This window comes from Trichomycterus rosablanca, chromosome 12, assembly GCF_030014385.1.
Source record: "Trichomycterus rosablanca isolate fTriRos1 chromosome 12, fTriRos1.hap1, whole genome shotgun sequence".
Taxonomy (NCBI): domain Eukaryota; kingdom Metazoa; phylum Chordata; class Actinopteri; order Siluriformes; family Trichomycteridae; genus Trichomycterus; species Trichomycterus rosablanca.
In genome coordinates this window covers 630,001-640,000 of record NC_085999.1, presented here as the reverse complement: position 1 = coordinate 640,000, position 10,000 = coordinate 630,001, and the positions used below count along the sequence as shown (strand labels likewise).

At 43.2% G+C, this 10,000-nt stretch overlaps 1 protein-coding gene across 4 annotated transcripts in view; it reads right to left on the bottom strand.

Moving 5' to 3' along the window:
* Positions 1-10,000, bottom strand: part of pcbp3 (poly(rC) binding protein 3) — a 65,468-nt gene that overhangs the window by 34,549 nt on the left and 20,919 nt on the right. For all 4 annotated transcript variants that reach the window (XM_063005355.1, XM_063005358.1, XM_063005354.1 and 1 more), the window contains exons 2-3: positions 779-852; positions 174-279 (exon numbers count right to left, since the gene is read on the bottom strand). The gene's annotated coding sequence lies outside the window, so the exon portion shown is untranslated. The remainder of the gene's footprint in view (positions 1-173; positions 280-778; positions 853-10,000) is intronic.

The following is a 10,000-nucleotide window of genomic DNA, read 5'->3' as shown; positions in this document are numbered from 1 at the left end:
CACAACACCTCTGTGTTCTTTTACTCAACCAGCACAAATGCCCACAGAGACACTACAAAACCCTACCAGAGGAGCAGAGCCTGTTCTAGTCAGCAGTTTATAGGAGAAGAAAAGTGAATCTTATCGAGTCTCTGTTTTATACTCGTGATGAAGGTAAAAACATGAAGTCGAACCATAGGGGGTCCGAATCGTCTCCTGGCTTTTCTCTTCCAGGTCATGTGACCGAGCGCTGTCACAACCCGCAGATCACCGGAGAGAACTAGGTCTGATCTCTACTACCTGAAAAGAGAGAGAGAGAGTCAGAGAGAATGAGTCAGAGAAAGTCAGAGTCAGAAAGCGAGTCAGAAATCAGTCAGAAAGAGAGAGTCAGAGTGAGAAAGAGAGAGTAAGAGTCAGAAAGAGAGAGTAAGAGTCAGAAAGAGAGAGTAAGAGTCAGAAAGAGAGTCAGAGAGTCAGAGGCAGAACGAGTCAGAGAATCAGTCAGAAAGAAAGTCAGAGAGTCAAAGAGTGAGAAAGAGAAAGTAAGAGTCAGAAAGAGTCGAAGAGTTAGAGTCAAAGTCACAAAGACAGTCAGAAAGAAAGTCATAAAGATTCAGAGAGAGTGAGAAAGAAAGTCAGAAAATCAAAGAGAAAGTGAGAGTCAGAGAGAGAGAGAGAAAGCAAGTTGGAGAGAAAGAGAAAGAGTCAGAAAGTCAAAGAGAGATATGTGAATATTTATGATGAATTTTTATTTTATTTTATTGATTTATTAGTTTAAACGTTGTTGATGTTTGTGTACCTGAGTCTTTTCCTTCTGTTAATGGTCGTGTTGAGGAGAAGTGAAGTTCCCGCTCTTCTCCCTGATAGACGAGTCTGTAAACACAAACATTCTATCCGTTACTCCATCATCAACAACAACACTGTATGGTACCGTGGGTGGCAGAGCAGTGGGCACCGTGCTATAACATGGGCATGGGCGAGTGTGTTCAGACCTCCAGGGTGTATTTCTGACTGACCTGGGCGTCGTTTGGTCTCATTTATAATAAAACGTCACGTTTTACCAGCTGAGAAATATAAAATATTCAGTTTAATTACAAATGAAATGGAATAAATGCCCAGTCAGGGCATCAGTCCTAGGCTGGCACGGTGGTATGAAGTACACGAGAGGTTGAGGCTGCAGTCCTGCTTTTTTAAATTGGATTTGTAATGAGTTGCTGGGTGGCAGGACTGGCACTGCCAGGTCCAGAACACTGGAGAACAGTTTACAAACACAATCAACGTTATCAGCTGCACAGGAAACGTGGCACCGCGCTCGGGCTGCTGAGGGCACGATGCCATCTAACGAGCAAGAAAGGAGAAAAATTCTACAGCGGGCACAAATTCCCATACACATACCACACACTTTAATGTCTTGTGAGAACTTCTCAGAAGAGCGGCTGCTGTTCTAGCTGATCACACAGACGCGACACTGTTCAGATATAGTTTGTTTTATAGCATATCTGACAAGCTCATCATCAGGTGTCCACATACTTTTAGCCATATAGTGAATGTTTGTCATGTTTTTTAATTTCATAAACTAAACCATTTAAAACAATAAATGTCACTAAGAAATTATTATTATTGATATAATTATTATTATTATTATTGATGTTATTATTATTACTTTATTATCATTGATATAATCATTATTATTATTGAAATTATTATTATGTTTATTGATATTATTATTATTTTATTATTATTATTGTTATTATTATTGATATTATTATTATTGATATTACTATTTTTATTTTTATTATTATTATTATTGATATTATTACTATTTTTATTATTATTATTATCATTATTATTATTTGTATTATTATTATTGATATTATTATTAGTTTTATTATTATTGTTATTATTATTATTATTACCATTATTATTATTATTATTTATATTATTATTATTTATATTATTATGATAATTATTAATAAAGCCAGTATATATAAAATGTAAATATAAAATGTGAAGCAGGATGTTTAAGCTGAGTGAACACCGCCCTCTACTGGCGTCACAGAGTCACCGCACAAACCAAAACCACTCTCCCTTCTCAATTCTCAACCCTGTGTTTTCATTCGTTTTCTTTTTTTTTAATCAACCACTTTATCCTGGTCAGGGTCACGGTGGGTCTGGTCTCACCAGAAAACACTGGACACAAGGTAGGACAGGCAGGACAAAGCAGGGCGGCAATTCATCACATGGTTTTGACCACTTCCCTCCCTCAGCCAGTCGTGTCTGTGTACATGACCTGTTGGGTGACAGCACATCCGAGATTCGACCCCGGATCAGGGCTCATAGCTCAGTCATATCCGATCCCCACTATCACCCGTCTTAGCAGAGGTCGTAACTGCAGCAGCTATGAGGAACCCCCTGTGACCCTCCCACCCCTGTGACCCTCCCACCCCTATACACTATAGGAGCCCAGTGAGTTTGTGAGTTGGAGATGTGATCACTGGTGCTGCACCATCCGGGCCCCTACACATCAGTGTTTAATAATCTATAAGCTTTTAGAGCCTGACCTCTACACACCGTCCTCACCCGTATAGAAGAACTGTTCAGGGCGAGTCTGAGATGGAGGGTGGAGCAGGGGCGCAGGGGTGAAACGGATCCATAAAACACTTCCCATAAAACAATTAGTTAAGAGGGAAGGAGGTACAGAGCACTCTCCGATACGGTCTACTGAAGGACAAGAGATGATCATCATACATACATTAATGAGCAATACAGCAGAGACAGAGAGAGACAGAGAGAGAGAGAGAGAGAGAGAGAGAGAGAGAGAGAGACTTTTTTTGACTTTTAAAACACCTTTAATCAACATTTTCAGATAACACCAGCAGTTAAAACCAGCTCAAGGAAAATCCAATGAGACAAGGGAGAAAAAATAAAAATAAAATTAATAATAAATAAATTATACAACAACGATTAAAGCAGTCATATTACAGTGACAGTAATTTAGATATTCATCACCAACTCACCAAAATCACCAGGTTCACACAAAATACCCCCAACCCCCCACACGTCAAAAAAATTATCTACATTATCCATGATGGTATAATATGTAAATTCAATCAATAATCGCTTTCTCACTAAACCTCTGACCATCAAAACTGGATCGGTACCACCACAACCCTTGATCCTGCTCTTCCTTGTGCACCAGATTGCCAATTTTGCGGCACCATACAAAAAATTTAAAAGGACCACTTTATGTCTATTTGTAACAGAGTACTTGGGCCCATAAATAAAAAAACTTTTGTCAAAAAAACCTAAAAATCCAATTCCCCAGTTCTTAATTAAATTCAAAAGGGGGTCTAAGCGTGAACACTGTAAAAAGACATGAAAAAGTGACTCAGTGGCCCCACAAAAAGGACAGCTGTCACTAGCCGAAGGATCAATCCGTGCCACGTGCCTGTTGGTAGCTAAGATCCCATGCACAATCCTCCACTGGAGGTCACCCACCCTCTTCTGAATGGGTCTTTTGTACAGGGACCGCCAGCTACCCTTAGGTGAAAAACCAGCCCCAACAACCACTGCCCATTTGGTCTCTCTTAAGTCTCGCAAGTTGTGAAAATGCACAGCTTTAACACAAGCCATGTACAGTGACCGTTTTTGTAGAGTGCTAAAGACACCCAGTGTAGGCATTTTGGAAGACAGCAGTGTCCCCTGTCCCTCCTGCCAATCCTCCCAGCCCAAGTCCATCACTATATCTGGAAAGATGGCCTCATCACTCCGACATTGCTCAACAGGGGTCGTTCTAAGGTACTCGGACACAGAGGCAGACATATCAGATTTTAAATGGTCTAGTACCTGCCCGACCAGGCGCACAGACCTAAAACCGACCCGTTCTGCCAACTGTTCTACCGGTACCCAGTCCATACCTCTCCTTAAGTGGCAGAGCTTAGTAATTCCACTCTGTATCAGACGACCTCTCACAGAGCCTGAAATCTGGCCCAGAGATGGAAAGACCGGGTTAAAAAACAGTGGCTCTTCAAAAATCCATGCAGATGGTACATCACACTCCTTTGAGAAGGAAAACAGTTGCCAAGCCTCCACAGCAGCCGAGTAAAAGGGTGTCAGGCCCCCTAAATCCATGGTCTTCAGTGAAAGAGAGAACAAATGTCTATCCAAGCCCAAACGCCCAGCAGTTCTCAAAAGAGCGCAGGCTACCTCCGTCCAACTGTGATGCTCATGGTACAGCAGGCGTTGTATAGCCTGCAAACGCAAAGCAGCCACTCTGGAACGAATGTCCATGAGCCCTTGTCCCCCCTCTTGCACAGGAAGGTACAAAACTGCAGCTCTCAGCCAATGTTGTCCATCCCAGAAAAAATTCACCAGCTCTCTCTGAATATCATCAATAAGTCCCCTTGGTGGATTCAAGACAGTGAACTTATGCCATAAAGCAGACGCAACAAGGTTGTTGGCGACTAGAACTCTACCCCTATATGATAACTGGGGTAGCAACCAAGACCATTTGGACAACCTGGCACGGACTTTCTCCACTACACTTTCCCAATTTTTTGTTTTTGCTTCATCAGTGCCCAACCATACTCCTAAAAACTTCAGACCAGTTCTGCTCCACTGTATACTACCTGGAAGTTGTGGCAAAGAGTCACCCCTTATTTCTGAACCACACCAAAGAGCCTCAGTCTTACCCCAATTTAGTTTTGCGGAGGTGGCCTGTTCATAAACCTGTAATGCATTTTCCAATGCCAAAATGTCTTGTTTATGACGTACCACTACTGTGATGTCATCAGCATATGCTGAAATCTTAACTATGCTGTTCCCAATCTGCAAACCAGACAACCTTTTCCTAAGTGAACACAAAAAAGGTTCTACAGCGAGCGAGTACAACTGTCCAGACAAAGGGCAGCCTTGACGTATTCCCCTTCCTACCAATACAGGAGTACTCAGACCCCCACCCGCCTTTATTATACAAGATGCCCCCGCATATAACAGCTTGATCCAAGAGATAAAACCATTTCCAAATCCAAAAGCCTTCAAGGTTGAAAAAAGATAGCCATGATCTACTCGATCAAAAGCTTTTTCTTGATCAAGCGATAAAAAACCAAAATCTGATCCAGACAGTTTAGCATAATCAAATAAATCTCTAATTAAAAACAGATTATCATAAATGGATCTCTTTGGTATGCAGTAGGACTGATCTTCGTTAATCACCATGTCTAAAACAGTTTTCAATCTATTTGCGATTGAACGAGATAAAATTTTATAGTCAGAACACAATAAAGACACAGGTCTCCAGTTCGTCAGTCGGCAAAGATCCCCCTTTTTTGGAATGAGTGACAAAACAGCACGCTGACAGCTTATTGGAAGAACACCAGCACTGGAACTTTCCAGTAACACCTCATAAAAGTCCCTCCCTATAACTCCCCAAAAACTTCTGTAGAAGTCCACTGGTAAGCCGTCTATCCCAGGTGCTCTCCCAGGAGTGAGTTGATATACGGCCTCAGTGACCTCCTCAAAAGTCAATTCATTGTCCATTTCCAGTTGATACTGTTCATCCAGTTGAGGTAAGCCCTCAAGCAGGACATCTGCACTTTGCAGATCTGGAACATCTGCAGTGTACAGGTCTGAATAAAACTCTACAGCCAGCTTCCGAACCTCAACTGGGAATCATACCATCCTCTTTACGCACTGAAATCAAAGTCTTATGTACAGATGAGGGCTTTTCCAGATTGAAAAAGAAAGCAGTGGGAGCGTCCATGTCTTGCACAGAAAGGAACCTTGACCTCACCAGTGCTCCCTTTGCTTTTTCATGCAGAATGTCACTCAGCTCCTGCAACTTTGTGGTGAGCTCTGTCCGCAAATCAGGAACATTCTGATTTATCAATGAATTATGTATCCTTGTAATGTCCTTTTCTAAAGCAGTCATAGTGGTTCTTAGTCGGGATGTAGAGTAGGAAGTAAAATCTTGGCAGAAAACTCGTATTTGAGCTTTCCCCACGTCCCACCACTGCATTAGGTTATCAAAATCTCCTTTTTTTCCTACCCACTCAGCCCAAAACAGCTTCAAATCTTCACAGAACCTTCTGTCTTGTAAAAGTGACTTATTAAAATACCACAGACAAGGTCTAGGTGTATGAAAATTAAAAGAAAAATCCACAGTACATAAGTGGTGATCAGAAAAAGAAGTGGGCTGTATACTAGATCGAGAAATTGTATCACGTGCACAGTCTGAAACATAAAACCTGTCCAGACGTGCTGCAAACACTCCCCTAGCCTCCACTTTAACCCAAGAATACTGCCTAACAGAGGGGTGTTTCTCTCGCCACACATCTATCAGTTCAAAATCAGAAACAATATTAGTAAGAACACGAGCAGACTGGGGGTGTGGCTCCTCTCCATTTCTGTCTTTAACAAAATCAAGGGTACAATTCCAATCACCTCCTAAGACAACAACATCTTCAGACGAGAAAGATTGTAAAAACTGCCTTAGCTTAGTAAACAGCTCACTTCTCTCTGATCCTCTATTAGGGGCATACACATTAATAAAAATAAAAACATGATCATCAACCTTGGCTCTAATCACAAGTAAACGCCCTGCTACAACTTCATTCACCGATAAAACAGTTACTAAAGAGAACTGAGAGAAAAGAATGGCAACCCCTGCACTAACATTCGTCCCATGACTAAGATAAGCCTGCCCCTTCCACCATAAACCCCATTCAGAGACTGAATTATCATCACTGTGCGTCTCTTGTAAAAAACAAACATTTAATTTCTTAAAATTAAAAAGTTCAGAAAAAAGGGCCTGTTTACTCCTATCTCTAAAACCATTTACATTTAAAGTACCCACCCTCAAAACCCCCATTAAAACAGAAAAAAAGAGAGAGGGAACAATAAAGCAGAAAACAGGTAAAGAGGACAGGATAAAACTTCTCCCCATGTGCTCTGTATTTATACAGCCTCACGATCAGAAACAAACCGTAAACCACTTCTCACATTTTTAGCTTTTCGGATGGCAGTGATGTGTTTTTTCAAACGGAACCGTTTCTGTTTGGAAAGAATGTCATACCCAACATCTCTTTGCACCTTCAACGCTGAAGCCACAAACGTATCTAAATCCGGAAAAAAATCAATCACATCCACAGTTTTTCCCTTCGTCTTTTCCAAAAAAGAGTTGATCTGATCTACAGAGTACAGCATCTCACTTCCAAATTGACTACCTCCAGAATCAGACACCACAGACATTCTGTCCTCCTCCATGTCCTCTTCTTGGGACACAACTGGACCTGACTGAGCGTCACATATACTCACAGACATCTGCACTGAAGCATTGGCACCAACAGTGCTCAGACCTTCCTGAGCACCCCCCTCACCACTTATATGAGCACCCTCCTCACCATTCACCTGAGCATCCCCCTCACCACTTACATGAACACCCTCCTCACCACTCACCTGAGCACCCCCCTCACCACTCTCCTGAGCACTCTCTTTATCACTCACCTTAGCACCCCCTTGCACACTCACCGCACCACTCACCTGAGCACCTCCCCGTGCACTCTCTTCACTGCTCACCTGAGCACCCTCCTCACCGCTCACCTTGGCACCTACCACACTTTCACCCTGGCTAGCTTGCTGCTGACCAGCCTCTCTGTCTGAAACACTAGTTTTTAAACGCTCACTCACCTCAACTCCACAATGCGCCTCCGGAGCTGGAGCTGTGGACGATCCCTCACCTGAATCCTCAGGAGCGGTATCCGCAGCGTCCCTCTCCGGGGCGCCACCATTCTCAGCTGCGGTAGAATCCCGGTTCTCCTGCACAGTCCTCCGTTCATTCAATGGGCACTCAAAGCGCTTATGCCCTACATTGCCACACTGAAAACACCTCAAACTATCCGTACTGGCGAAGACCAGGTACGAGCCTTCACCATCCGAAACACGGAACGAGGCCTCGAGGGTTTTGTCCGCGCTGTTTAGAATCATGAGCACCTGGCGCCTGAAAGACAGGACGTGCTTTAGTCCTGATTTCTTGCATCTTAGTGGTATGTCTCTGATCTCACCCACAATTTTGCCAAAACGACTCAGCTCCTTTATTATTGGTTCATGGAACATGTACGGGGGAACATTAGAGATGGTGACCTTCGTCACGGGTGTAGAAAGGGGGGACACCAGCACAAAAGTCTCCTGCACCCAAATCCCACTCACTATCAGCTCATTGACCAGCTGTTTATCCTTCAAAAAGACAACCACAGCTTTATTCATGCGGGACGCGGAGTGGATCTGCTCACAGCCCACTTTCTCACCCACCGCGATCAGTACGTCTTCCACTGAGGCGGCAACAGGTGGAACACACCTGAAACCGTTTGATCGGGAGAGAGACGGCGTCCCCGCCACGCGACGAGACGCCATTACTCCCCCCTGACTGGGCTCAGCTAATTACCGATTACAGTGCACAGTAAATGAAATATAAAGAAAAAAGAATATAAACTCCCAAATAAGACTGTGAGAATTTAAAGAAAAAAAGAAAAGTAGTGTAGATTACTCACTCACTTCCACACACACACCACCGCTCTCGCAAACTCACACTCGCCCCGCCCACTCCCAGCATGCAGAGAGAGAGAGAGAGAGAGAGAGAGAGAGAGAGAGAGACATTAGATTGACATCCCAATTAGAATCTGGTTAAAGATCTTTGATAGTATAATCCTGCCCATTGCGCTATACGGTAGTGAAGTATGGGGTCCACTCAGTCATCATGACTACACTAGATGGGACAAGCATCCCGCTGAAGTCCTGCATGCAGAATTCTGCAGAATGATTTTACATGTACAGAGAAAAACCCCAACCAACGCATGCAGGGCTGAATTAGGCCGATACCCATTAATTATTAATATTAAAAAAAGAGCCCTTAAATTCTGGATGCACCTAAAATCCAGTCCCACAACAAGCCTGCAGTTTCAGGCACTCCAATCCCAAGAGCTCTACCCTGAAAAGAGTCCCCTGTGTCAGCTGGTCCAGAGACTGCCCAACACTCTGACCCCTAACAACCCTAACTCTCTGACCAGCACTGCTTCCCAAACACCAATCAGGATCACCCAAATTATCAAACACCTCAAAAACACTTATCTGGAACATTGGAGAACCCAAACTCAATCCCAAAACAGACTAAACTGCTATCTGACCCTAAAACATGAATACAACCTGGCCACGTATCTCCTCACTGTCCGAGATACGAAGCAGAGACACATTCTCACCAAATACAGACTGAGTGACCACAGCCTGGCCATCGAGAGAGGCAGGTTAAAAAAGTCCTGGATCCCCAGAGAGGAGAGACTGTGTGGTCACTGCAGGACAGGTGAGGTTGAGACAGAGGTGCACTTCCTTCTAAGCTCCCCAAAATACACAACAATTAGACACAAATATTTTGATCAGTTTGGAAGAGAGGTGAGCGGCTTCAGAACGCTGACAGACAGCGAGAAACTGGCCATTATATTAGGAGAGGGACCATCAGCCTCCACTGCAGCCAGATATGTACAGGAGTGTCACACACACCGGGACAGTGAGTGAAACACCAGATCATCCCCCCACCCACCCCCCGCACACACACCACACACACACCACACACAACACACACACACACATCACACACACACCACACACAACACACACACACACATCACACACCCACCACACACACACAGTAATATTTTCTCTTTTTTTTGTGTGAATAATTGTCTAATTACATAATGAATATTTTATTACCATTTTTTTTCTATGTATATACTTGTTCTTTTTTTCAAATATTTATATATACTAATGTAAGCTTTGACAATACAAATATGTAAATTTGTCATGTCAATAAAGCAAATTGAATTGAATTGAATTGAGAGAGACACAGAGAAAGAGAGAGAGAGACACAGAGAGAGACAGAGACAGAGAGAGAGACACAGAGAGAGAGAGAGACAGAGAGAGAGAGAGAGACAGAGAGAGAGAGAGAGACAGAGAAAGAGAGAGAGAGAGAGAG